The sequence below is a fragment of the Spermophilus citellus genome, assembly GCF_964194105.1.
Source record: "Spermophilus citellus genome assembly, chromosome: 2".
In the NCBI taxonomy this organism is placed as follows: domain Eukaryota; kingdom Metazoa; phylum Chordata; class Mammalia; order Rodentia; family Sciuridae; genus Spermophilus; species Spermophilus citellus.
This window is the reverse complement of record NC_138183.1, coordinates 251887562-251915314: the sequence shown is the minus strand read 5'-3', so window position 1 is coordinate 251915314 and position 27753 is coordinate 251887562. Positions and strand designations below refer to the sequence as shown.

The window sequence follows — 27753 nt, the reverse complement described above, 5'->3', positions numbered from 1 at the left end:
ACCATCAAGTGAATCAGCACCTGCATGATGGGAGTTCTAGAAGGAGATGAGAGAAAGGGCTAGAAAGAATACTTGAAGAAATAATAGCCAGAAACTTCTCAAACTTGATGCAAAACAAGAATTGGTACATCCAAGAAGCTCAATGAACTCCATCTGGGATAAATTCAAAGAGATCCATAGTTAGATCCATCACTGTTAGACTGGAAAGACAGAGAACCTTGAAACATTAAGAGATAAGCAACTCATTGTGTACAAGGATCTTCAATAAATTTAATAGCTCATTTCTTCTCAAAGCATGGGGGCCTGAGGGCAGGGGAGGAGCGCAAATGCCAGGTGAGGCAAACCTTTAACTGGAGTTATTTAACCTTGAGTCTTGGATGAACCTGATCTCTTCCATCTTCAGGGATAATTTATCAGTTCTCTCTCTCTCTCTCTCTCTCTCTCTCTCTCTCTCTCTCTCTCTCTCCCTCTCTTTTGTTTGTTTTGTTTTGTTTTGTTTTGTAATACTAGGGATTGAACTTAGGGCACATTACTGCTGAGCTACATCTGAAGTTCTTTTTTTATTTTTATTTTGAGACAGGATCTAGCTAAGTTGCTGAGGGTTTCACTAAGTTGCAGAGGCTGGTCTTAGACTTGTGATCCTCTTGTCTCAGCCTCCTGCCTCCTGAGTTGCTAGGATTATTATAGGAATGAGCCAACTGTGCCCAGCAGTTTAATCTCTAAAAAACAATTAGTCAAGTTCCTTTTATTCTTGACCTGTAGAAAGTCTGCCTTTTACCAAGTTCCCCTCCAGGTATCTCAGAAATACCCAATGGATGTTTATGTGTTCCACCAAACATGGAACACAGTAAGAAGTCTGTCTCTCTATATTTGTGTGTATAGGCATCTATACATACACATAAATTGAACCCAGGGCCTTACACATGCTGGGCAAGCACTCTACCATTAAGTGCTGTTATCCTGCCCCCATATCCCAAAATCTTTGTTAAGTGAATGAAATCTATCTGTGGCTTGTTTCCTTAGCCATGTGTCTAATCTCTGTGACGGACCTGAGATTCAGAGAGATCAGTAACTCACTCTGCTTCACTAGGAAGAGACTCTCAAAACATAAAATTACAAAAGTTAGTTTAAAAATCTTTTTTTTTTTTTTTAATATTTATTCTTTAGTTTTCAGCGGACACAACATTTTTGTTTTGTATGTGGTGCTGAGGATCGAACCCGGGCTGCACACATGCCAGGCGAGCGTGCTACCGCTTGAGCCACATCCCCAGCCCCAGTTTAAAAATCTTAATTGGTTTTATTTTCGATTAATAAACTGGGCAACAATTTATTTAATAAACAGAATAAGTGTTCCAGTGAGCGAGGCACAGGAGGTTGGTTTTATAGACAGAAAAGGGCTGAAGAAAATAGAATCAAACACCAAAAAGCAGCTTGTTCGGGGCTGGAGCAGCAGCTCAGAGTGCTTGCCTTGCTCGTATGAGGGACTGGGTTTGATCCTTAGCACCATATAAAAAAATAAAAGCATGATGTCCATCTACAACTATAACATTTTTTTTCAAAAAGCAGTGTCGGGGCTGGCTGGGGTTGTGGCTCAGCAGTAGAGTGTTCGCCTAGCATGTGTGAGGCTCTGGGTTCCATCCTCAGCACCACATATAAATAAATAAATAAATAAAATAAAGTTATATATATATATAAAGAATGCAGCATTCATTAAAAAAAAAAAAAAGCAGTGTGGTAATTTCAGTTTCCCTTGTAAGGTGGGGACAGGAGTCAGAACAATAGAAAAATAACTGGTTAACATCGGGTTACTAAAGATGAGGCAAAGGGGGCTTCGTTTTCATACTTGTTGAAAGTGTGCTGTTGGGAAATTTGGCTTTTGTGTCTCTAATTCTGATTTTTCAGTGGGTCAGATAAGCAGCTGAGTTTCAGGTTGGTGAAACTTCAATGTGATTGATTCCATTTTGATTTTAGTCTGGTCTGTTTGGGCCCAGTTCAGAAACTTAGTCCAGAACAACGTCCTGTAAGTTTTACTAACAAGTCAGAGCCAAGGTTGGAGAGAAGCAATCCTGATTTCTGTCCTGGGGTTCTTAGAATACGCTTCTGTTCCACAGGGTGTTAGACCGTGTCACAGAGTGTCCTGGTTCCCAGGGCTGCAAAGCCAACCTGAAACTTCTTTCCTTCTTGATTGACTGATGGGTGTTGGCCTCTTCTGGGAGCCTCGCAGTCACCTGGGAGTCGCCTCCTCTCAGCCACGCAGCTCTCCCTGCTGTTACCCAGGCTGTTTCCTTGAAGACTTAGGTTTTCTTTGGCCTCCCTGGGTTTTCATTGCCCTGGTCAGCTGGTTGCACAATAGCTATTTGTATTTCTGCTAACCTGAGCTGTCTTTCCATCCGTTCATTTGTGATCTTTTTCTTTTTTGTTTCTGCAGGGCTGGGGAGGCACCAAGGGCCTTGCCCTACATCCCTATCCCTTTTGAAATTTAATTTGAGACAGGGCCTTGATAAATTGCTGAGGCTGGCCTCGAACTTGCCATCCTCCTGCCTTAGCCTACTGAATAGCTGGGATTATAGGATTGCACCACTGAGGCTGGCCCCATTCGGATATTCTCAAATGCCAATTACAATATCTGGCAGAATAAATTCCCCATGATCCAATCTGAGTCTTCTCACTGAGCTGAGTGGTTTTCAAGGAGGACAGCGGGCATTTCTGTCTAGTATTCCAGGAAATTGTTCTTTCCTCAAGTATCTGCTGTGCCCTTGTGGTGAACCCAGCTCTCGACTGGATGCTGTAAGACCACTAGGACCTGGTACCAGCTTTTGCCCTTGGTCACTTTCCTGTGACTGGGGCAAAATACAAGCTTGTTCAAGTAGCGACTAGTTAATATGCGACAGTTGTCCTAACTGTCAATTGAGTGCAGTGTCTGGGCAGGTGAGATGCTAAGTGCACAAACACTGGATCAGCAGGGAAGGGCATAGTGGTAGTTGAGGTCAGGGGCACTGGAGCCAGGTGGACAGGATGCAGTTCAGGTTTAGCCATTACCAGCCTGTCACCTCTGACAGGTTCCTTAGTCTCTTTGATCCTTGTTTTTTTTTTCTCATCTTTGAAAGAGGGACAATGAGATATTCTCTATGGGGCTGTTGGGGAGATCAAATGAGATAACTCACAGGAGTGGCAGAAGGTCATGCTGGCACCTCGTGGGCACATCCTGCTAGTGGTCTTGTTCACAGCACTACTGGAGGACAGTCACAGAGGAACTCTTTTTTTAAAAAAAAAGTAAATTTCAGACTTGGAGCAAGGGGGGGGGAATTCAGTTTAAATTTCTTTCTTTTTTTTTTTTAAAGAGAGAGTGAGAGAGGAGAGAGAGAGAGAGAGAATTTTTAATATTTATTTTTTAGTTATCGGCGGACACAACATCTTTGTTGGTATGTGGTGCTGAGGATCGAACCCGGGCCACATGCACGCCAGGCGAGCGCGCTACCGCTTGAGCCACATCCCCAGCCCACAGAGGAACTCTTGTGAGAGTAAAATAGGAATCCAAAGACCTGTAGGATGAGGGGCTGTATCTTCATCAGGATGATTCAGGAGAGACCTCTTGGAAGCACCTGCCCTTGAATGGTCTCCTCTGGGCCAGTGGGAGGAGGGGCAGATGCTTTGTACACTGGGCAGAGTCATGTGATGAGAAAAGCCAGGCATGGGAAATGTGGTGCCCCAGCATTGCTGGCCTGGGAGGGTGTTGGAGCCCCCAGTGGGAGGAGATCTGCCCCTGCTTTGCCCGCTGATGCACACAGGGACTGGCCCTCTGGAGGCCCTGGTAGGTGTGGATGCTGCTGGGGATCGGGTACCTGGTCAGAGCTGTGTAGGGACTACAGATGATAAGAAACCCCTGAAGGGCTGGATCTGGGGACCACCCAGCAGCGAATGGGGTTTTGGAAACCTTCCGGCAGCAGCATGCAGGCTGACCAGGGGTGGGGGGAGTCAGGAGGTAGGTTGGGGACCAGCGCATTGTGGAGTAACCCCACTAGTGTGGAGTGGCAAGTGGTTGCAGCAGAAGGGAGAAGCAAAGACAAATGTCACAGAGGAAAGTTGTCATGTGGGAGTGGAGGAGGAATTGAGAAGCTCTGTTTGATCGTCTTCATCTTGAAGTGCAGTGCTGGAAAAGGGACCCTTGTGAGGCTGAAGGAAGCTGACCCCAGGGCTGTGGTCTGGGGGAAGATGGAGGGGCAAGTAAAAAGAGGAATTGGGGATGGGCGGAAGATGGGCTACTGAGCACATTCCGTCAGAAAACCGAGTCAGTAATCAGCCCTGAGCACTGACTTGGGGAAAAGAAATATTCCAGAGAGAGAGAGAGAGAGAACACGAACAAACCACCTGGAAGAATGCACAGGCTCTGGGGCTGAGTGCCTCCAGTTCTTGCCTTGTTTCTGGTGAGACAACGCGGTCAGTGTAAGCCTCCCGCTGCCCAGGGAGGCTGGGCTGGCAGGGCTAAGGCGCCTGGCAGGGCTGATCCTGGGGAAATGCCTTTCTTCTGGTTGCATGGAGCTCTCTCTGTGCGTGCCTTGGCAAATGGACTGAGCAAAAGAGCAAGCGTGTGGTGTGGACTTGAGAGGGGCAGGGATCCTGTGCGGTTTTTCCATGTGTGGTGGGGGAGGCCGCCTCCTAGCATAAACGTGAACCCAACAACCCTCACTTCTATTTTTCTCCCAAATGCTTCTTGATTTTCATGGCTCCTGTGCTGGAACTTCAGAATGGGGTTTGAACACCACACCAGTGTGGTCACTTCAGCAGAAAAGACAGGTAGGGCATCTGCTGCCAAGGGAAGCACTTTGAGACTAAAGTCATAAGACAGGGATGGTATGCTTTGCCCTCCAGGAAAAGCTGTGTCAGCAGGGTGCAGTGGTGCGTATAATTCCAGTAACTGGGGAGACTGAGGCAGGAGGATGGCAAGTTCGAAGCCAGCCTTAGCAACTTAGCTAGACCTTCTTTCAAAATTGGAAAAAAGAAAAAGTGGGGAGGGGGTGTAGGAGTGTAGCTCCATGGTAAAGCCTCCTGGGTTCAATCCCCAGTAAGGGGCGTGTGTGCATGTGTGCGGGGTTGGTGGGCCTGTGTTCTGTATCCTCCTTTGTTCAGCTAGGAGCCACTTTTCCTTTCCTGTCTCCCTTCTCCAGCTTAAGGAGGCTTTGCCCCCTCCAGGGAACCAGACTAAGGGCATTTTTGGGGAAAGGGCAAATTAACCATTCCGAGCAGATTTATGGCCCTGAAGGACCATTTCAGCTGACTCCGATTTTTGTTCCAGATCGGCCAGCCCAGCAGAGCCCAAGTCCGGTCATTGTTGAAGTCCATCCTCAGGGCCTTCGAGGGACCCCGGGCTTGGGTGGGCTGGAGTGCTGCCTGCCAATGCCATCGCTGAGGTGACAGCGTGCCTGGCACACTGAACACAGGCCTGGGGGGGCAAAGGGACCTCCGGGAGACCCATGCCGCTGCTTCAGAGGTGCTACCTTTAAACCTAGGAGTCTGGTAGTGGGTTATTAAGTGGCAACCCAAAGGGTTAGTGTTTAACTTTCCTTTTTTAAAAAAAGCTACTTGTTTTGCCCAGTAACACTTGCTAGTATCTGGTACAGACATGGAAATGGATGAGGCAGGGGGCCAGCTCCCTTCCCCAGGTGCTGCCTCTGGTTAAATGAGCTTAAACTTGTTTATCCTTCTGGAGACAGTGGATCCCTTTAAATAGAGATAGAGGGGTGTCCTCTTTCCTTCCTGCACCCTCTTTGTCTTCCTGTCCTCTCTGGCCTGCCCTTTGCACCTGGAACTTGGTAAGTTCAGTCCTGCTGCAATTTTTAGCAGCTGTGTGGCATTCCACAGGTTTTTGTTTTTTTTTTTCCTTTTTGCTATTTGTTTTTGCAAAATACATCTCACAGAAAACATTGAAAACATGAATACATTAGAACCATCTAACAGAGGGGAAATTTATGTTCCCCATGTCCCCTCCCCAGTGGAAGCTCACTCACTCCACAGCTATTCTGACTTGATTAATCGATTTCTCCTGATGTGCTTCATGGTTTTCCATCTATGACCCATCTCGAAATAATTTATTAGTTATTTTTGCTCTTTTTTTAATATTTATTTTTTAGTTTTTGGTGGACACAGCATCTTTGTTTGTATGTGGTGCTGAGGATCGAACCCAGTGCCCCATGCATGTCAGGCGAGCACACTACCGCTTGAGCCACATCCCCAGCCCTTAATTTTGCTCTTTTTGGATTTCCTAGACATGGGACCACTCTGCTGACTTCTGTGACTTCACATTCCAGTGGAGACTCGCCCTCGAGGGCACCGTAGCCCCGTTCATTTTCACTGCCGTGGAGCACACCTGCGCGCCCGGTGTGTTTAGCCTTCCTCTTGCTGAGAAGCCTGCGGGCTTTCATCTTGACTCTTGGGAAGGAATGACTGGGAACATTCTTGTCCATGGCTCCTGGCGCACGTGAGCAAGCGTTTCTCCAAGGTGTAAGCGAGTGTGGAATCGCTGGCACTTCTGGCTCCTCCAGGTTCTGTCAGACTCTCTCCCTGCGTGGCCATACTCTTCTTGCACTGGCAATACAAGCACTGAGTGTTTTTGGGTCACTCAGGGGTGGGAATTTGGACTGAAAGTCTGTAGTAGGGCAGTCTTGTGATCACGACTTATTGGGGTGAGTTTTTTGTTTACCCATGTGCTCAGTGACAAAGATCAATTCAGTTGATTTTTCTTGCAGGTAGTTTTCTGGGATGGGAGGAGATAGATCCGGTTTCTTTCTGGTTCACTCCTACCAGAGGTCTCAGATTCCACTGGTGTAAGATCTCCTTAGATTTTTACCTTGGGCTCTGGGCTGGGGCCCTGTGCCCTTTAAGGCTTTGAAAGCTGATTCAGTCTTACCTGGTTCTGTAAATTCCCTCAGAATAAAAAATTAAATGCTTCCTTACCTCTCTGGGGGTGTTGGTTAGCTTTTCAACACTGATAAAATACCGGAGAAAAACAGAGGAGGAGTGATTTCTTTTGTCTCACTGTTTCAGAGTTCAGTCCATGTTGGGCTGGATCCCTGGCTTCTGGGCCTATGGTGGGGCCGCACATCATGGTGGAAGGGTCTGGTGGGGCAAAGCTGCTCGCCTCGCAGCAGCTGGGAAGCAGAGGTTGTGGTGGGGAGCCAGGGAGCAGGGCCTCCAAGGTCCCCGCCAGCTTCCAATTGTCTGTTGCACCATAAACCCTTCAGTGGATTCATCCACCTGTCAAAGCCCTTGTCACCCAGTCACTTCCCAGCAGCCCTGCCTTGAACACTGCTGCGAGGGCACCAGGCTTTCAGCACATGAGCCTCTGGGGGACGTCCCAGGTCCAAGCTATAATATTGGGTTTCTGCTTCCTTTTAGATTTTGGCCTGAGTGTTCCTTAAGTTTGCCAACTCGTGTGTGTGTGTGTGTGTGTGTGTGTGTGTGTGTGTGTATACACATTGTTTATTTATTTATACATATACATGGTTTATCCAGTATTTTTAGATATTTTCATGGGAGGGATGGGTGGTCACGTGATTTTGCCCAGCTAGAGAACTCACTTCCCTTCCACATAGTGCTCTGAGGTGTCCCTAGGTTTGGTTCCCATTCTCGGGGGTCTTCGGTTTCACTGCTGGGCAGGGTGCCTGGCCCACTGCAGTGATGGATGCACTTTTGCCCCCTCCCCCACTCCTGCCAACTGAACTGCTGTAACGTGGGGCCTGGAGGTCTGGTCACTCTTTCAAATTCAGGTGACACTGGTTTGTCCCAGAAGACCACTTCAGAGTCCCTGGGTCTTGTCCCTGGTTTTGAAGAGCTGAGGTCAACTCTAAGTCGAGCATCTGGGTTTGCCTGGGGGCCAGATGCTCCCTGGCCTTCAACTGTGGGGAGGGGTGCTTCGGTAGCAGGAATGGCTTGTGGAGACGCTGAGCCCGTGTCTCCAGTGTTTTCAGGTCCTGCTCCTCTTCGGCCCTGGTTGCAGATTCCTACTAGTGCTTTTTCCAAATACTTTGCTGTTTTAGCCTTTTGATTTCTGAAATTCCATAATGATGCTCCCGTTTTTTCACTCCTGGGTAGACTGTGAAACCTAGTGTTCTCTGCCGTGCCACCTCCATCTTGGTAGTGCTCATCTCAGGCTGGCCTGATTCTTGGTTTTGAAAAGTGTTTGTGCTTTACTCCCTCTGTGAGGACGCTGCGAAGGCTGCCTTTTTTTTTTTTCCCTTAACCTACTTCCAGATTGTCTTTTTGTCCTGCTTTTTACTGCCTCAGGTCTTGTGTGTGAGGTCTCTTTCGGGCACAGTGGCCACAGTTCAGAGGACCCACCCATGGCACAGGTGCAGCCCCCGAGGTGCCTGAGCTCCCCTTGGCCACAAGCTCAGTTCCAGGAGTGGCTGGCCGTTGCTTCCCCAGGTTCCCCTGAGGAGGGAGGCCAGGTGACCGCAGGTACTCAGGTGTTCCCCAGCAGGCGAGAATTCTTCCCGTCAACATCCACGTCTTGTAGAGCTCCACCTTGTTCACGATTACTTTAAAAAGGTTTCTTCCAAAAAGCTGTTTCTTTTTCCTGTAATCCTTTCTCTACCCTCTACTTTCTCCATATGGATTTGGGGAAACTTTTTATTTATGTTTTGCAGTGCCGGGATGGAACCCGGAGCCGCCCAGGCGCGATGCAAGCTCCCAACCGCGGAGCTCGTCCCCAGCCCAGATCTTTAATTTTTATCGCTTGTTCCTGAGAGTTGCCTTCTAGCTCAGCAGCTGCAGCCGTCCCTTTCTGGCCTGTCCCGTCTGCTGGGGCGCTTGGCCTTGGGCAGGCTTCCTCCGTTGCTCAGCGCCCCTTGGTCTGCGGGGGCTCCTCTCCCAATTTTCACTCTGTCCAGAGGCACCCCAAGGCCTTCCTGGGTCTCCAGAGGCTCCGCCCTCTGCTCTGAGGGGGTCTTTGTTCTTTTCTGTGCCTTTCATGTCAGCGCTGTGCTTGTCGTGTAACACTGGGCCATTTTAGACAGAGATTCATTTTTACAATTATTTTTTTTTTCCTTAAAAAAAAAAAAGGACCTTTATTGCTAACTGACTGTTGGGATCCTGAAGCTGAACTGGACGCCCTGCAGCCCTGGGTCTAGACAGAGGTCCTTCCTGCACCCGCCCAGGTCGCAGTGTGCGGTTTTTAGGGGCCTCACTGAGGCTCCGGGGAGCGCAGTCAGCCTGGCCCTCTGCTATGTGCCTCGCTTTCTCTTGCTCTTGGAGGGTGGCCACATTGGCCGCAGGTCACCTTCTGAAGCTGGTGGGCCTTAGGTTGTAAGAGCAGCACAGCAGAGGTCGCCGACTGACCTTTTCCAGAGGCGTCCTCTCGCTCCTGCGGGGAGATGGAGGGGCAGCTGCGCTCCCTCAGGTTTGCTTTCCTGCTGTCTTGGCTGTTTCCCTTTTGTCTTCAGGAACACGCACCTCTTCCTTCTCTTCGTCCTTCTTTCTTGCTTTCCTGGGCCTGGTCTCCTCCTTCCTGCCACCCTCTATCCTTGTGTTTTTTTGCGGGAACACGGAGCCTTCGCTGAAAGCCCTCTGGGGGTGAGCAGGTGTCCTCCCTGACTTTGCCCGGCTCCAGCCTCGCAGCGGCCGGGCCTCACGTCAGTACTGCTGCTAACTGAAGGGCCACCCGGGCGGGCAGCCTGTGAGCTTCCTGGATATCAGCCTCAGGGACCCAGAGAGTACAAATGGTCAGGTCGTTTTCTGTCTGTGCAGCTGGTGCTTCATGCGTGGGGATTTTTTTTTTTTTTTTTTTTTTTTTTTTTAGAGAGAGTGAGAGAGGAGAGAGAGAGAGAGAGAGAGAATTTTTAATATTTATTTTTTAGTTTTTGGTGGACACAACATCTTTGTTTGTATGTGGTGCTGAGGATCGAACCCGGGCCGCACGCATGCCAGGCGAGCGCGCTACCGCTTGAGCCACATCCCCAGCCCCATGCGTGGGGATTTTTAACCATGACCCTGCCATTCAGCATTGCTGGCTGCTGTGCACCTTCCAGGCCATAGGAGGACAAAGTGTGTGTGTTAGGTCGCTTTCCCTTACTGAAACAAATACCGAGGCAAATCAACTTATACAGAGAAAAGATTTATTTTGCTCACAGTTTTAGAGCTTTCCATTCACTACTGGTTGGCCCGGATGCTTTTGGCCTGTGGCAAGGCAGCACATCCTACCTGCAGGGCGTGGTGGAGGAAGTCTACTCACCTCCTGGCCTGGGGCAAGAGAGACAGGAGGAAAAAGGGCTGGGGTTGCACAGTGCCCTTGGGGGGGGGCATGCCCCCCGGGGACCTAAAGCCTTTTACCAGGCCCCACTCCCCAAAAGTTCCACCACCTCTCATTGTTCCTTGGCGCTGGGGACCAGTCCTAATACATAGGCCTTTGGGGGTCATCTAGATCTAAATGACAGCAGCATGATTGGGAGTTACTCCGTAGAGTCAATCTGTTGGATTTGAGTCTTCAAACCTAACTGGGTAAATTAATCTGGATGGTCAAGCATCATGCACAAGGGGGCATGCACAAGGCCGGGGTTCAATTCCCAAAACTTCCCTAAAGGAATAAAGTGTAGTATATTTATAAATGTTCATGGCAACATTATTCATAATACCCCCCAAATGGAAATAGCACAATGTTCATCAACAGATGAACGGGCCAGGCTGCTGTGCAGGCCTGTAATCCCAGCACTTCCGAGGCTGAGGCAGGAGGATTGCAAGTTTGAGGCCAGCCTCTGTAATTTAGTGAGGCCCTAAGCAACTTAGTGAGACCCTGTCTCAAAATAAAAGATAAAAAGGGATGAAGCTAAGTGATAAAGTACCCCAGGTTCAAACCTAGTATTAAAAAAAACAAAAACAAACAAATAGAATATTATTCAGCCATAAAAAGGAATGAAGCCTTGACAGGTGACAGACATAGATGAACCGTGAAAGCGTGCTGAGAGAAGCCAGGCACAGAAGACACGAACTGTCCAGAACAGGCGGATCCAGAGAGGTGGAGAGCAGATCAGTGGTCGCAGTAGACCACTAGGGGCCACTGACGTGGTGAGGTTTGTTGTGGATGGTGAAAATGTCCTGGAATCAGTGGTGATGGTTGCACAAAGTCACAAATAGACCAACACTCACTGAACTGTCTGTGTTAAAATGGTTACAATGGCCAAAAAAAAAAAAAAAAAAAGAAAAACATTTAATAAAAGTAACCAGGATTGACCTCGGCTTGCTGTGCCTTCCTGCTCTTTGTCCGTGGACCTGTGCATTGTGGAACTAGAATATGGGCATTTTCAGACTCATGTGCCAAACGGCTTTCATTGTCCCCTGCCCCTGGTCATACTGACTTACTGAGGTTGTTTGAGTGCTTGGTTATGTTACTGTTTGAGCCTGCAATGTACCCAGAGCCTCTTGTGTTGAAGTCCTCTTGGTCCCCAGCTGGTGGCGCTACTGGTGGGAGCTAGGAGTTGGGGTCATCGGAGGCCTGCCTTGAAAGGGTGTGCTTCATACCTGGACACCTTCCCGCCCACTGCTCCTGGTCATGACGTGAGCAGCTCTGCTCTGCCTTACTGCCTCCCCCATGATGCTCTGCCTCACCATAGGCTGTGGTAATAGAGACAAAGAACCATGGAATGAAACATCTGAAACTGTGAGCCAAAAGAAACCTTTCGTCCTTTAAGTTGCTTTTCTCAGGTATTTTGTCAAGGTGATGGAAAGTTGACTAGCACCCTTAAAAATGTAAAATGGACGGCTCTTACCAAAAAGCAGATAATTTAAGGAATATTATCTTTTGAAACAATCTGAAACAATACATAATTATAGTTAACCTGCAATTTGTCCACATTAATGGAATTCCAGGATTTTGTATCATCATAATGGGAAGGCTTTGTGTCAGATTTCTGTTGCTGTGACAAATTCCTGACAAAGTCAGATTGAAGGAGGAAAGGTGTATTTTGGCTCTTGTGTCAGAGGTTTCAGTTAATGGTTGCTTGGGGCCTGAGGCAACACAGGACATCCTGGCAGGGAGGAGATAGAGAGAGAGATAGATAGATATGGAGGGCTGGGGCTGAAGACTCAATATCCCCTCCCAGGACATACCCCCAAAGGTTCCTTCACCCCCAGCAAGGCCTAAGGGTGACAACTGAGTCGTCAGCACTTGAGCCTTTGGGGAATGTTCAAGATCCAGGCCACAGCAACCTTGCTTTCCAAGTTTAACACAGTTTTAAAGAAATTCTGCTTCCTACGCTATGCCAGGCATTTCAGAAGTTCTCTTTAAATGTATTTATTGAATTATCTATGCTTGCTGTTCCCATTTTATTAATGTGGACAAATTGCAGGTTAACTATAATTACGTATTGTTCCAGATTGTTTCAAAAGATAATATTCCTTAAATTATCTGCTTTTTAGTAAGAGCTGTCCATTTTACATTTGTAAGCTGTGGTACAGTTTTTCTAGATAGAAAATAGCTTGCTTATCTTTCATGATCACAAAGGCAGTATCTGCTAACTGGGAAAAGATTCAGATACTAGGCTGCTGGATGGGGGTCTTTATTTTTCAGAGGTCTCCCGGTAATTCTAGGTCTGCAAAGGGAGAAACCTGCTTCCTATTTATCGGCTGCATCATTTATCTTCTCTGTGCCTTGAGTTTGCTTAACTTTCATCATTTCTGCCAAATGGCTTCCTAGATGCTTTCTCTAAGATAGGAGCCCAGGATGCCATTGTCCTTCTGTTCAAAGATTGTGTCTATCCCGTTTGCAAATAAAGAGGAGGAATAGAGTGCTTGTTATTTGTTCTGCCAAGTCCACTTTAATTCGTAACTTTTTTTTTTTCCCCAAATTTTTGTCTCAAGATTTTCTGACATCGCGGAGCTCTGTGCTTTTCCTTGACCCATTTAAAACTCTCGCTTATTACGTAGCTCTTTTGCAGAAAGGAAGGTGTCGACTCCAGGGACTCTTCCTCCACCTGGTTGTGCACCACAGCTCCCTGGTGGCCTCTGGGCTGCTGCCTCCACCTGGCCCCCTTTCCCTGCAGAGTCACTGCCCAGTGCACCTCCAGGTGGGATGTGGGGGCAAAGGTGGGCCACTCTCTTCAAATGAAGATGACATTACTCCTGCCTCCCTTTCCTCTCTGGAGTGGTTTTTCCAGGAATAAAGATGGTCTCAGACCCTCTGTGTCCTTATCAGAAAGCCCCTTGGTAGCTAACAGCAAACTGGGCCGAGACAGTTCCTTGGAGTCAGGGTTTAAGCCAGGTATGACGTTTTCTTCATGACGGCCTCCTGGGCGATGGCGAAGCTCCTGGAGGGCTGGGCCTCTTCCTGGGTGATGAACCACTCGGGCCCGTGACCGAAAGGACCGAGCTGGGGAAGACCAGGCACTTGCTTCATGCTGAAGTTGGGCTTGCGCTTCTGTGAGGCCGGGCTCGCTGCTCTTTCTGCCCTGCTGACCCTGGGTGGCTCCGTCGTCATGGGCGGTCATCTGTGGAATTCTCGTCATGATTCTGTTGGTTTAGATTTCAGGTTCCAAAGCCTCTTTCCCACTTCTCCCTCTGATTGAGATTGAGACTGCTCAGAAGCCCTCGACTTCTTCAGAAAGTCTGTTCTAAAGTAGGAGATGCTGGGTGGGCTTCATGCAGAGGGATCCGAGCTCACTCACAGAACAGGGAATTACGTTTAGGAAGTTGATGGCCTTGTTTTCCCTGTTTCACAAGCTGAGGAAGGGCTGAGGAAGGAGCCCCTGTGAACGAGTAGGGCGGCTGTGTTGGCTTGCCATCACTGTGACAAAATGAGATAACCAGCTTGTTTTGGCTCATGATCTTGGGGTCTCTCTCCAGGGGTGGTGCACTGCACTGCTTTTGGCCCTGTGGTGGCACGGAACATCATGGCAGGAGAACATGACAGTGGAGCTGCTCACCTTGTGGTAGCTGGGCAGATGGGAGTGGAGGAGGGCGGATCCCTATGTCGCCTTCAAGGGCATGCCCCCGCCTTTAAGGGCATGCCCCCGTGTCCTGACTTCCCTCCACTCGCCCCAACTCCTTACGGTCCCACCACCTCCCAATAGCTTTCTCTGTCCACCCTTGTCACTCTGAAATTCTGGAATAGTCCCAGAGTGTGGGGAGAATGAGATCAGAGTTCTTGGGTGGGTTTCTACCCGCTGGTCGGTTTTTCCACATTTAGAACTAAATATATGTAAAAGAATACAACAGAAAAATAATTATGACAGCGAGAAATACTGACAGCCGCTAAGTTTGTTCTGGTCCCCTGGGGTCTCTTTACATGTCATCTCTGTTTTGTTATAATCATCCTGAAAGTAAAAGGTGTCACCTCAAGGAAACTGAGACTTCAAGCAGGGAGCTACTTGCCCGAGGTCGCCCAGACTCCGCCCCTGTGCCCGCACCCAGGTCCTCCGCCTTCCCGCCACTGCCCCAGAAGAACACCTCCCAGCTCGCCTGCTGGAGTTCTCTGTTCTCTGAGTGGTGCCAGGTTTTCTTGCTGTCGTTTCTGAGCTTGTGTCCTTTGCAAATCCTGCAGCTCCCTTTCATTTTTTCCCACTGCAGTAGCGTCTGATGCGATGCCTGGGGTCCACGAGCAGGTTCTTTGCTCAGACATCTTGGTTCTCATCTATTTTACAAATGATCCTTGGCCTCTGTCCTCCCTTTGCTGTTATTCCCTCTCTGGAAGCTGCTGCTTAAGGCTCTAGCGAAGATCAAGATAATCCTGCTCGAGGGTTTGCAGAAACCTAAGGAGAAGGTTGTTTTCCGAGGCAGCTGGGTTTTGAGGGTTGTTTGCAAACTCTTGCTGCTTGAGTGGGAGCGGGCTGCCTTCCTCAGTGCAGAGGAGACGAGTGTGAGCACAGGGCCAGTCCTGGTAGCCGACTCGGGTCAGGGAGGCTTCTTGTCCTTGGCCACATGTGCACTGCACTCACCTGTGTTTCTATGCATTGAACAAATTAAAATTGGATCCAGGAGGAGGTCAGGGCTCTGACCCCATGGAAGGAGGGAGGCGAAGGGGTGCGGCTGCCCAGGGGAGGATGCGAGGTCTTGGGGTCGATGGGAGCCGTGGTCAGGGTGGGTGGGTCCTTTGCCTCCTCTGGGAAGCTCCACATAGGTCCCCAGGAGGCGGGCCTTCCGCGGGCAGCCCCTGTATCTGGGTTTAGGCTCAGGCTGAAAATTCTCCTGCCCCCTGTGCTTGTCCCAGTCCCCTATTGTGAGATCTGGGCTTCCTTCCAAAATTGAGTCTGTGCTTGGGGCCTCCTTCCTCTCCAGCTGTTAGGCAGGGGCTAGTGGCAGAAAAAAGAAGATGGACACTTCCGTTGCCCAGGGGAGGCTGCCGGCGCTGCGGGAACTCTCCTGGTTCTGAGGAGGGGCGGAGGCCCCGGCCCCCCTGCAGGCTCCCCTAGGCCAGCTGGGCTTTGGATTGTTGGGGCATGGGGTCTGAGAACACTGCCACTCTCACTCCTCCTCTCCCTCCTCCTCCTGTCCCCTTCCTCTGTATCCAGCAAGAGGCGTGGGACGTTCTGGGTCACCCACGTCCCTTACTCACAGTCTTCTGTTGCTGCTGATTTGATTACTTCAGTCGGAGCCAGCCTCACTGCGTGGTTCCTTCTGGTGTTCGGTCAGCGGGCACTTTGTGCCGGGACTGTGCAAACCTACGTTGTCAAGCTTCTGTCATCTGAGACCGAGATCTGTCATTTGCCACGGATGTGCCTCTGACTGGGTGCCATTTCAGAGCCCTGGTCACCCTCTTAGGCCTACGGCGTCTCTTCCCAAAGAGCTAAGGCCTGATGGAGTTCTGAATTGTGCAGAGGGGCTGCCTGGACCAGGCTCCTGGTCGCCACCTCAGACTTTTGTCAGTGTTGCCCCCTCCCTTGCTGTGCATTTGGTATTCCTGGCACAGACCCGCCCACTTGGTCCATTTGTTGCCTCTGGCTTGGGGCCCACTCCACTGTTGTCATTACTCTGTCCCCACCAGCCAAGGCTTCCCATTCTTGCCTGGCTTGTGGTGCCCGGAGGTCAGCACACAGTGCCACCCTGGGCCCCACGGAGCCCTCTTTAGGATGCGAGTGAAGGGACAGTTTGCAGATAGGAAACATTTTCTCTATTTGTTTTACCTTCTGAGACCAAACCAGACAGCTCACTGTCCACTTTGTGGTCCACTTTGGCCCAAGGTGCCACAATGGTGCAAGATTCTTTTCAGAGACCTCCTGGCACCTGCTGTTTATTGGGTGCAGGGAGGCTCAAGGGCTTGGTCTAACAGAAGTGTCCATCTTCTTTTTTCTGCCACTTGGTCTCTTTTTGTGCAGAAGGGCACTTCCTCCCAGGAAGAGGCTCGGGGTGCCACTGACCACTCCTGGGCTGCCTCTGCTTTGAGGCCAGTTTGATGAGGACATCTGGAGGTCGTGTGGCTTAGGGACTGGGGAAGTCTTTTGTTTATTCTTCTGCCCTCACCTCCACAGCCACACCCCAAAAAGAGAACATTAGAAGCAGAGTTGGTCTGAGGTGTGGTTTACCTTCCTCCCTGGGAGCCAACAGTGGAGGGAAGAATGCTGTTTGCCGTCTCATTAACAGACTTCTCAGAGAGGACAAAGGAGGATTCCACTTGTGGTTTTGTTCCTCCTGTCCCCTATCCTGGAGAGCCCACAGCCTGCTGTGAGTGAATGGACTTGGGCATGCGACTCGAGGGCTTACCTAGTGGAGAACTGACCACCTGCAGTTTGTCCCCTTCCAGGACCATCCCAGGCAGCCCTGGGAGGACCCTCTGCTCAGCACCGCCTGGGCTGTGAGTGCTGCTGTCCTGGAAGGCCGAGGCTGGGCAGAGTTTTGTCTCTTGCTCCAGGTCACCCGAGAGCAGGCCAATCAAAGCTCTCCCTTAGTGTACAGAGTGCCAACAGTTTCTAGGCTGTTCCCTCTTGTCACAACTCTCGTGTCCTGCAGGCCAGTAGCCATGTGTTGATTTCTGTGTTTGACGTTCTGAAGCTGAAATCTAGCTTGGCAAGGCCCCAGACAAACCTGAGGGCAACGTACAAGCCACTGACACATGGGCTTCGGGAACAGGGTCAGTCCGCCTGGGCCTGCTTCCAGTTTCTCTTGGAGCTTAGTCCTGGAATTGCAGGCTTGACCTCTTTTCTTGGCCTATCAACTCTACACCCTTGAACTCCTTTGTCCCACGTAGGAAAAGGTAAGGATCATCTCTGGAGATGTATACCAGTCTGTGGGGGACCTCTGGGTAAGCAGAGTCTGCCTGCGTGCACGCTGAGGGAGGATGGGGTCTTGTGTTAAGATGATTTGCCAGAGGTCACAAAGGACCAGGGAGGGGATCCAGGTATTTTGCCTGTGCGTTGGCCGTGATGCCATATTTTTCCCCCTTTAGGCTTTATTGGTCCCATAACTATTTACCCAGTTGGAATTGACAGAAGAGCAGGGAGGAGATCCGTCTCTGCACAAAGGTCATTTGCTCTTGCCAAGCCCCGCCAGTGGTAGGGTGAGTTCCAGCAAAATCAGTGGCTCAGAGAAATGCAGTTGGTGTGCTTATTTTGGGGGCCGAGGAAGAGGAAGGTCAAAGCCAAGGGGGTGGAGGGTATGGAGAGCATTGAGGGAGAGAACGGTGCCAGGAGCACTTAGCTCGAAATGCTGAAAGATGTGAGCACAGCCTGCACCTGGAAGGGTTGAGAAAGAGGAAGGGAGACACCAAACTGGACGCTCAGAGGCCTGGAACCAGGCTGTCCCTGCCATTGTGTGCTTGTTGGGGCTAGAACTTCTATCCTGTTACCCCCTCTATTCCTTAGGTTTGCAGTGGGAGCCTTCAAGCCCGGCCTGCTGCCTCCGAGGACCTGTCCTTGCCAGGCCTGCTGAGGCCCATGGCCCCTCTCCCTGTTGTTTCCCCTGAGAGTGGGCATTGGCGCAGCCCTCCACGGTCAGAGCCCTTGGTCTCAGTGTGGTCACTGTGTACGGAATGGTTGCAGCTGGCCCTCAGCTTCAGGCCTTTGCTCTAGGCCAGTTCCAGGCCCCCTGCTACCTGCTAGCGACACAGCAAGGAAGTGATGGCCCAGCGATCTCTGTCATCAGAGGAGACAGCGGCGGCCAGGTCCTGGTCAGCTATGGCTGTGATCAGTGCTGGGGAGGAGGCGGCCGGTCATGAGAGGGCCTTGGCCCAGCAGGAGACTGAGGAGCCTCCCCCCACTGCAGTTATCTGCGTGGCGCAGTGGCAGCGGCTGGGTGTGGATCTTGGCAGGACACAGCAACCTTAGGCACATTTCAGAGACTCACAAGCTCACCCTCCGTGGGGGGAGTGGGGGTGGGAGGAGCCCAAGGCAGCCTCCTGCCCTCCAGATGGGGTTTGTTGCTGGCATTCTTTACCTGCTGAGCCCCGTCCCAGTGGTGCCACCCGGAACCCCACATGGCACCTCCTTTAGCCAGCCTTGGTAGTGTCATTGGAGCTAATGGCAGAATGTCCCCTGGGGGCAGGGCCTGTTTAAAGTTGAGTTAAAAGCTTTTGCCGCCCGCCCGCGGCTTGCTTTTGCCTCCTGTTTGCTGAATGCTTTCTGCAGGCCTGGCCGCTTCCGTCCTCCTGGTCAAGCCTGTGTGCTTTCCCCCGGCTTCTCTTTGAGACCTTGGCTGGAATCAGGTGTGAAACTCCAACCTCCCTGAGATCCAGTGGGAGCCCAGCAGGCAGAGGCCACAGGGGAAGAGCCGTAAAGGCCTGGTAACTTGGAAGATTTGGGGTTCCCTGAGATTTTGGGTTACCCAGGTGGCTTGAAAACCCCAAGGTGTGGGCCTTGAGTTCCTAGCTTCCATTCTTGAGGGCAGTCCTCTAACCCTTCAAACCCATGACGGTGGCTGTGTTCGCAGGGCCAGGGACACCTTTAGGCCCAGGCGCGAGTAGCCCCTCCCCAGGCTGTACTTTGGGAGCAAAAGTCCCCCTCCAGTGGGTCTTTGGATGCTCTCATCCCTGTATCCTATGTAGGGATGACAGATGTCTGTGGAGTTACCTGGGGCCCCAAGTACCGGCCGGTTCCCAGCGACGCTGTTGTTTCTTAAGTGGGACCCAGTGAGATGGGCTGCCAGAATCGGGCTGGGAAGCTAATTTTGAGTGACTCAAGTTTTTTGTATAAATGGATCCCTTCAAAAAGTTTGCCTGGGGCCCCACAGACTTAGGGGCAGCCCTGCCTGGGGGCTACCCGTGGAGCCCTCCATTGCTGGCAGCTTTGCGCCTGGACCAGAAAGGAGGATAAGGGCCTATTGTCTGTCCCTGGGGCCTGAATAGCACTTTGTTCTCCTCTCTGGTTCCTCCGGCCAAGCAGCTTCACTGTGGCTGCAATTGTAGCAGTCTATGAGAAATCTGTTCCCACCAGACCTCGAATTGTTTATTGGATATTCTGGGAGGACAGGACTCTGAGCCAACCAGGGGCCTTGTGCTGGTGGCTTCTCCGTGGGGCTTCTAACTGTGGCACAGGGAGAAGGGGTCTTCCTGACCGAGAGGCCTTAACTGTGAGGGAGGTCAGGGAGACCCTTGGTTAACGTTGAACTCGTGGGCTGGATGGCAGGAATGCGGGCCAAATCTGAATCTGCAGGCAGGGCATGTGGTGGGCCCAGTGGGTGGACTGAGGCTGGGGGCAGGTGGGCCAGAGCAGGAGATGCTGGGCTCCGCCACCCTCTCCCTGCCTTTAGGCTGCTCACAGTCTCCGGCCTTCTGCAGTGTGGGAGCAGAAAGCCTACCCGAGAGCTGGGAGTCCACTGGGTGCTGTGGTCAGCGGAATGGGAGGTGGTGTGGACAGAGAGCACTGTTAGGCTTGGAAACTGCCCGGCCCTTTGAGGCCATCAGCCCTGCCCCACTCAGAGGTGGTGGGCCACCTGTGAGCACCAGGTCACACCACCCAGCACACCCCCAGCTCACAGGGTCAGCTCTGTAGACCCCAGGCTAGCCGGGTCTTAACGCAGACGCCCCAGGGCCCTGCTGGCCCTCAGGCCAGTTTGGGGGGTGTGGGGTGGTCTGTGAGTCACAGACTTTCCTGACAGTGCTGACTGCTCCCTTCCTTTCCGCTGTGCTGGCATTCCCAGCATGGGACCAAGGCTGTGGTGGCAGACCTGTTGATGCCTTTACCGGGATCAGGGCAGTGGCACCGACTGCCTGGTGGCCTGGAGCCCTTCTCCTCCATTTCACTTAACAGTGGCCTTAACGAAGCAGTAAAACTAATTTATTGTGTTAATTCACCTGCTTAGTTCTTGCTTGAGCCTCTGTGTGATGACAGGAAGTGAGTGTCCGGTTTAGCCAGGTACTGGACCGGGAGAAGCACCTGTGGGTCATGTGAGTTGCGCACTGAACTGGCTAGGTTTTCAGGGACCACAGTTTCTACTTGAAAGAGCAACTGACAAGAATCTGCTGTTACTCAGCCTTGGGTATCTGACCAGATTTTTCTTGAAAATGAGTCTTCTGAGCCTGTTGTTTCAAAGAAAACGGCTAATGATACTGTAGCCAAGGGCAAAAGCAGAGCTTCTGGGCACAGCTTAGAATTTGGGAAACGTGATCTATTGTCCTGAGCTGGACAGCTTTCTGGTACTTCAAGCTCTTCTGATGACAGCCCAGGTGATATTTTGCTACAGTGTTACCTAATGCGCTAGCTTCTTCAAGATCAGCTGGGTCAGGGAGCCCTTGTGCTCCAGAGGACCAGCACACAGGTTATGAAATCATGCTGGGAACAAGGCCCATTTACAGCTCGAGAAAGGCCATTGGGTTTTAATGTCGCGTAGCAGGAAAGGTTTGAGGCTTCCAGGTTCCACAGTACCATGAATTCCTTGCTATTTGTTGAGTTTGGGGGGAGCATTGAAGAGCAGTGGCCACGGTTGTCTGAAGAGGTTATTGAAATGTCTTTCCCTTTCTCAAGTACATGTCTGGGCAGGTCCAGGTTTTATTCATAAACAATGTAACATCATGGTAGAGCACAGAGCCAAAGCAGAAATGCAGATAGGAGTGGATTTTTTTCCCTCCCATGGCACTGGGGATGGAGCCCAGGGCCTCATGCATGCACAGCAAGTGCTCTGCCACTGATCACGACCCAGCTCCGTTGCTATTTTTAAATAAATACATATGAAGGAGGGCACTGCATCCCAGAATACCCAGCCCTATGCTTCTCTGTCTGCAGAGATCTCCCTCTCTACCAGAACGCCCCCTGAGGTCATGGGGCAAAGAGGCTGCTTGGATGGTTAAAAAGCAAAAGTAAAACCCTTTTATTTCTGCAAGTATTCCAACTTTTCAATAAGCTCTGGCATGTATTACTTTTAAAAATATATTTTATAACTTCATTGAGATAAAATTCATATACTATAAATTGAAATTCACATACTGTAATTGAAATGCAGTCTCACTGTGTTGCCCAGTCTGGTCTCCAGCTCCTGGGGTCAAGTGGTGCTCCTGCCTCAGCCTCCTGAGTAGCTGGCAGCTCAGGCAGGTGCCATCACACCTGGCTAAAATTCACTCTTTTTCAAAGTGTATAATTCAGCCAGGCACAGTGATCCACACATATCCTCCCAGTGACCTAGACGGCTGAGGCAGGATGGCAAGTTCCAGGCAGGCCTCAGCAACTTTGAACCTTGTCTCAAAATAAAAAGGATCATAGCTCAGTGGTAAAGTGCCCCTTTGTTCAATCCCCAGCACCCCGACCCTTAATAAACAAAACAAAACAAAACAAAAACCCATGCAATTCAGTGGTTTTTAGCATATTCACAATGTTGTATAACCATCTTCACTAATTCCAGAATATTTTTTTCACCCACAAAGGAAACCCTGTGCCCATCAACAACCACTCCGTATTTCCCCTTTCCCCAGCCTTTGGCCACCACTAATCAATTGTCTCTGGATCTGCCTGTTCTGGACATTTCACAGAAATGAAATCATACAACTCATGGCCTTTTGTGTCCATCCTCTTTCACAGAGGATGTTTTCAAGGTTCAGCCACTTTGTAGCAAGTAACAGCACTTAATTTTTAACAACTGAATAATGTTCCATTGAATGGATATACCCCATTCTGTTAATCCTTTCATCAGTTGATGGGCATTTAGTTTGTCTCCACTTTTGTCTATTATTATTATTATTTTTTTTTTAAAGAGAGAGTGAGGGATAATTTTTTAATATTTATTTTTTAGTTTTCAGCGGGCACAACATCTTTGTTTGTATGTGGTTCTGAGGCTCGAACCTGGGCCGCACGCATGCCAGGCGAGCGCGCTACCGCTTGAGCCACATCCCCAGCCCTCCACTTTTTTCTATTATGAAAAATATTGCTTTGAACATTTGTGTGCAAGTTTTTGGGTGACAGGTATGTTCAGTTACCTTGTGTATATACATCTCGGAATAAGATTGTGGATCGTTTGGTAAGTTTGGGGACCTGAAGGACTATCTCAGAAGTGGCTGCCTTTTGTGTTCCCATCAGCAGTGCTTGGGGCTCCAGTCTCCATGTGCTCACAGCACTTCCTGACCTTGTGGTTGCAAGGTGGAATCTCACTGGGGCTTGATTCATGTTTCCCTTGGCTAATGGTGTCCAGCATCTTTTCCTGTGCTTATTGACATTGGCACATCTTCTCAAAGAAATTTCTATTAAGATTTTTTTGCCTATTTTTAAATTGGGTTGTCTTTTCATTGAGCTGTAAGTGTTCTTAATATAGTCTGGATACTAGACCTTTATCAGACTGTAATATTTAGAACTTTTTTCTAATATATTGTCTTTATATATTGTCTAATATATTTTCTAATATATTGTCTTTCACCTTTTTTTGGACTGGGGATTGAACCCAGGGGTGCTCTAGTCCCCATCCCTAGTCCTTTTTATTTTTATTTCTTAAAAGGGGTTCAACTTCTTTTGCTTGTGGAAATCTGGTTGGTTTAGCACTGTTTGAGTTGTCGTGGCCCCTTGTTGAGGACAGTGGACTATAAATGTGAAGGCTATGCCAATCTGTGTGTCACCTGTATGCCAGTGCCTCCTCATCTTGGTTCCCAGGGCTTTGAAGTGAGTTTTAAAATTGGGAAGTAGTAGTCTTGCAACTTTGTCCTTTTTCAAGATTCTTTTGGCTCTTCTGGTTCCCTTGTATTTTCCATGTGAATTTTCGGATCATCTTGTTGATTTCCCCTGATAATGGGGATTGAACCCAGGGATGCTCTACTCCTGAGTTACATCCCTGGCCCTTTTTAAATTTTTTATTTTGGGACAGGGTCTCTCCAAGTTGCTAAGGCTGGCCTTGTGATCCTCCTGCCTCAGCCTCCTGAGTTGCTGGAATTACAAACCCACACTTAGTGGGAACTGTGATTTTTTTTTTTTTTTGTACTAGAAATTGAACTCAGGGGCACTCAACCACTGAGCCACATCCCCAGCCCTATTTTGTATTTTTCATTTAGAGACAGGGTCTCACTGAGTTGCTTAGTGGCTTGTCATTGCTGAGGCTGGCTTTGAACTCTCAATCCTCCTTCAGCTTCCCGAGCTACTGGGATTACAGGCGTGCGCCACTGTGCCCGGCTCTCGAGCTGTGATTTTTGAATCCACTGAATCCATTTAGGTATTGCCATCTTAACGGTATCAAGGCTCCACTTCCTTTTCTTCAGGTCTTTAATTTCTTCCAGTGATATTGTGTAGCTTTCAGAGTCTCCATTTCTGTTGTTGGCTGATCCTCAGTGTCGTGCTCTGGTTGGTGTTCGTGTTACTCTCTGTTGGTCTGGCTTTCCGCTCTTTTACAGCCTGCTCTGCTCCTTCCTTCCTTCCCAGCTAGACCGAGGGCCTGGTGTCTTGTGGTACTTGCATCATGGTTAACATTTTATGGCTATTTTTTTTTTTAAAGAGAGAGGAGAGAGAGAGAGAGAGAGAGAGGGGGGGGGGAGAATTTTTAATATTTATTTTTTAGTTTTCGGCAGACACAACATCTTTGCTGGTATGTGGTGCTGAGGATTGAACCCGGGTCGCACGCATGTTATGGTTAATTTTTTGTCTACAGTGCTTGCATGAAGAAGGCCCAGCAGTTGTTATCCCTTGTCTGATGGGGACAGAAGCTGCAGCCCAGGGCTGGGAAGTGACTTGCCTCAGGGCACAGCTCTGGTTAGTGGCAGCAGAGGCAGGGCCAGGATATTCTGATTCTCAGCCCCTGCTCCTGCTCAGGATCGTGTGTGGGGATGACTCTGCTTTGAACCTTCCAGGACTGTGTCTTGGTCTCTGCCTTTCGATGTTGTAGCCCCAGGGTGTGACAAAAGAGAAAAGGATTAAGGCTGATGCCACAAAGCTGGCCATTGGTCTCTGTGCCAGGCATCTCTAATGGGCCACTCTCCTAGGAACTGCAAAGCGCAGCCCTTCCCGAGTTCTCATTGCGACTCCTCAAGATGATTTGGCTCAATCTGCTTTTGTAGATCAGGAAGCAGATTCAGAAGGCAATAGAAATCCCCAGTTGGACACCGTAAGCCTTGGAGCTGCAGCTCACAGTTCCACAGCTCAGGTGGCAGTGCTGGGGAGGGACCTGTGGAGACGGGAGCCATGTGGAGAGGCAGGGACTGTGTCTGGTGGGATTGGTTCTGAAGTGCGTGTTCACTGGTGTTGCACTGTGGGTGGCCTGTGGCACCTCTCTGGGGGTGTGGAAGACAGCAGAGGCCTGGGAGCCTCAGCTCAGTGCCCGTCGTGTGGCATTACCCTGTGGTTGACAGGGTGGCGTCTGGCGTGCCACACACAAGTCGTGCCTCTGCCGATCCATATGGTGAGCCTGTCAAGTGTGGGGACCGCCACCCCCTGCCTTTGTTTTCCCATGCCACCTGCATCGTTTACTACACACGCTGGGCCTCCCTGACAAGGCGTGAACAAGTGTCAAGAGTTCTCTTGCCTCCTCCCTCCACTGCCATCACCCAGCCTCCGTGCCTCCAGCTGGCTTCAAGGTGATGAAGAAGGGGAGACCAAGGCCAGTAGGGGGTCCAGCCCTGGTGGCATGAGCAGCTTGTACAGGATGGACTGTGAGCCCAGAGAAGAGGGCTAGGACAGGCACAAGAGCTGCCTCTTGTCAGTGTGTCCCCACCTCCAGAGCTGAGGCCGATGGCCTCCTTCTCCACTCAGAATCATCTGCTGGCTGGTTGTGCCTGTCACACCAGGGTTACCAGTGCCATTTAACATCTGAGCACCCGTCACCAGCTATGTGGATAATGTCGCCACCCGCCTACCTGAGCCAGACACTTCTTCCCGCATCTTCTGTTTGTCTGAGGTGAAGAAAACAACTATGAAAACAGACTTTGCTCTGTACCCAGGGCTTTCACACCTGCAGATTCAGCCAACCGTAGACCAGAACTCCTCAGACAGCCGGGTGCAATGGCGCACACCTGCTATCCCAGCGGCTCAGGAGGCTGAGGCAGGAGGATGGCAAGTTCAGGACCAACTTCAGCAATTTAGCAAAGTAAAACATAAAAAGAGCTGGGCCGTAGCCAGGTGGCAGAGTGCTCATGATCAGTCTTCAGCCCTGCAAGACACTGGACAGTGAAAAACAGGTATTCTGGAAAAAAATTGTGTGGCTGCTGATGGTGGCGCAGACTGTGGGCCAGTGCTGATGGTCACTGTGCTGAGCAAGCACAGGCTTTTCTGTCATTTCCTAGACAATACTGCTGCACAGCAACTCCGACTTGACGCACAGAGGGAGACGTGCATTCTAGGTTATATGCAAATGCTGTGCCATTTTACAGGGTCTTGGGCCTCTGTGATGTCGGTGTCTGCAGCGGTCCTGGAGTCTCCCCTGAGTCCCCCCTGGAGTCTCCCCGTGACGGCTGCAGTAGTAACTTGAAGGTATTTAAACCTGCACAGGGGGCTGGTTGTTGCATGTTTCTGGCGTGTGTTAGATTCTCTGCTGAAACTGAGGCAGCAGCAGGATGCACCACGTTCCTCTAGTGAGTGGGACCTGGGCCATTGCCCTCCTTCCCAGCCTGCTGCTCGCACCTGCTGCTCCAGCCACGCTGCTCCCCCCCTTCCTGCAGTTCCCTGCCGGTCACCTCCTCACCCCTGGGTCTCTTCTCTGCCCACCCCATTTCCCCCCAGTCTCCTGTTGCTGTTTGCCTCCGGCCCTCGCCCTCTCTGTTCTCTTTTTTTTTTTTTTTTGAGAGAGAGAGAGAGAATATGAGAATGAATTTTAATATTTATTTTCTGGTTTTCAGCGGACACAACATCTTTATTTGTATGTGGTGCTGAGGATCAAACCCAGGCCGCGAGCTTGCTACCGCTTGAGCCACATCCCCAGCCCCTCTGTTCTATCTCTGTATAGTAGCTCCCCGGGCTTGACTCGCCTCTTTGTTTACAACTGTGGTCCTTTCCCTGACCATGAGCTCCTAGAGGGCAGCCACCAAACATGCCTTGGGTAGCTGTGGGCCCCATGCTGAGAGCCAGGCAGCTGTGCTGGACTGGACAGAAAGTGTGGCCATGGTGATCTTTTTGGTCTGATCCAGTAAAAGCCCAGCAATGCCCACTTCATTATGATCGTGATTATGGTTATGAGCCGCCCATTTCTACTTCCTGTGGAAACAGTGCCCCCTGTTCTTTGCTTCAGAGGGGACCTTCCTCATGAGGTGTGGGCAGAGCCGAGCAAGCCCTGGGCCAGCGCTCCAGCAACTTCCAGTCAAGGGCCGGTGGGCACCCATTCCAAAGGTTCTTCTGCATGGTCTGTGTGTACTAGGAATAAAGCAAAGACCTGAGTCCCTCGAGGACCTCTCTCAGGATGCAGGTTTTGCTGCGCTCCCCGCACTGCATCAGGATTCTCTGCTGGGTGCCACAGGGATACCACAGCACCCTGGGCTGCTGGGGTTCTCAGGAGAAGGTTGGGGAGGGGTGGTCATGGCCAGCAAGCCCCCAACCCTGACTGACTGCCAGGCTCTCCCCTGACCTGGCCCTCCTTCACTAAGTTCTTTGGTGTCTGGAGATTCTCCAAAGTTGTTAGGAACACAATGTTAGGAGGTGTTTTTCCTTCCCTTCTGTCCATTCATCTCAGAAAGAAGGTCCTTTTTTTTTTTTTTTTTTTTTTTTTGTAGTGGGCATTGAACTCGGGGTTGTTTTACCACTGAGCTACATCCACAACCCTTTCAGTTTTTGAGACAGGGTCTTGCTAAATTGCTAAGGGCCTCCCTAAATTGTTGAGACTGGCCTCAAATTTGAGGTCTTACTGCCTCAGCCTCCTGATAGTTGGGATTACAGGCATGCACCACCTGTGCCTGGCAGGAAGGTTTTTTTGTGAAAAAACGGCACAGTTTGACTGGGATCATATCTATTGGCTGCTAATGAGCAGCCCTTGGAGGAATGTTCTGTTAGCCCCCAGTTTAAAAATGGGGAAATTGAGAAATGGGGGTGCAGTGATGTCTCAGACCACACACAGTGGCAGAGTTAAGGTCCCAGCCCAGGGGCTGGAGTTTTAGTTCAGTGGCAGAGCACTTGCCTAGCATGTGTGAGGCACTGGGTTCGATTCTCAGCACCACATATAAACAAACAAATAAAATAAAGGTCCATCGACAACTTGAAAAAAAAAAGATCCCATCCCAGGTCTGTGAGACTCTTCTCTGTACCGGCTTCTCTTCCATGAGAACCCATCCAGGTCTGGAACCCAGGGTAGCCAGCACAGCCTTTTCTGGCCCCTGGAAAGGGATCCTCCTTCCTGATTAAGTTTGGTTCTTAACCTGGGAGAGTCACCCCAGAGGGTACTTTTTCCCAAGTAGATTCAAACCCTCGTAGACCTGGACTTCAGGTTCTGCAAAGCTCTTGTCTGAGGGTCTCACTGCTC

General features: G+C 50.2%; 1 protein-coding gene across 5 annotated transcripts in view; it reads left to right on the top strand.

Moving 5' to 3' along the window:
• The window catches only part of PC (pyruvate carboxylase), a 117462-nt gene that overhangs the window by 13494 nt on the left and 76215 nt on the right, over positions 1-27753 (top strand). For 2 of the 5 annotated variants that reach the window (XM_081280938.1, XM_081280939.1), the window contains one exon: positions 25679-25778. The exons of the other annotated variants lie outside the window; for them this stretch is intronic. The gene's annotated coding sequence lies outside the window, so the exon portion shown is untranslated. The remainder of the gene's footprint in view (positions 1-25678; positions 25779-27753) is intronic. 5 annotated transcript variants of the gene reach the window in all.